The 801-nt window shown below is 46.2% G+C and overlaps 1 protein-coding gene across 1 annotated transcript in view; it reads right to left on the bottom strand.

Moving 5' to 3' along the window:
• The window catches only part of ICAM3 (intercellular adhesion molecule 3), an 8,013-nt gene that overhangs the window by 5,395 nt on the left and 1,817 nt on the right, over positions 1 to 801 (bottom strand). The window lies entirely within an intron of this gene.

Below are 801 nucleotides of genomic sequence, written 5' to 3'. Positions count from 1 at the left end.
AAAAAAAAAAAAAAGTAGGGACTTCCTTGGTAGTCCAGTGATTAAGAATCTGCCTTGCAATTCAGGGGACACGAGGTCAATCCCTGGTTGGGGAACTAAAATTCCCTATGCCACAGAGCAACAAAGCCCCAGAGCCACATGTTCTGTGAGCCCGCATGTCACAACTACTGAAGCCCATGTGCCACAACTAGAGTCTATGCACCACGAAGAAAGATCCCGTGGGCTGCAACTAAGACCTAACGCAGCCAAACTAAATAAATAAATAACTATATTAAAAGAAATTTTAAAAATTGAGTAAAAGACATGTCCTTTTTTTTTGGCCATACTGAGAGCGTTCCACAGTTTTAGTTCCTTGACTAGAGATTGAACCCAGCCCCTTGGCAGTGAAATCCTGGAGTCCTAACCACTGGACGACCAAGGAATTCCTGAAATATCATTTTTAAAATGCTTATTGGGCTTCCCAGGTGGCACTAGTGGTAAAGAACCCACCTGCCAATGCAAGAGACTCAAGAAATGCAGGTTGGATCCTTGGGTCAGGAAGATTCCCCTGGAGGAGAGCACGGCAACCCACTCCAGTACTCTTGTCTGGAGAATCCCATGGACAGAGGAGCCTGGTGGGCTACAGTCCATGGGATCACAAAGAGTCCGACACGACTGAGGCAACTTAGCACGCATGCACACACACAAAATGCTTATTGAGAACCAGATAAGTTGATTTCACAGCTGCTGCTTTGGCATGCGGTTGAGATGTACCCCGTATCTCTGACTCTCTCTCTCTCTCTCTCTCTCTCTCTCTCTCTC

This window comes from Bison bison, unplaced genomic scaffold (genome assembly GCF_000754665.1).
Source record: "Bison bison bison isolate TAMUID 2011002044 unplaced genomic scaffold, Bison_UMD1.0 scf7180017864492, whole genome shotgun sequence".
In the NCBI taxonomy this organism is placed as follows: Eukaryota; Metazoa; Chordata; class Mammalia; order Artiodactyla; family Bovidae; genus Bison; species Bison bison.
Note: the sequence above shows the minus strand (reverse complement) of the source record. Positions and strands in the feature narration are given on the sequence as shown.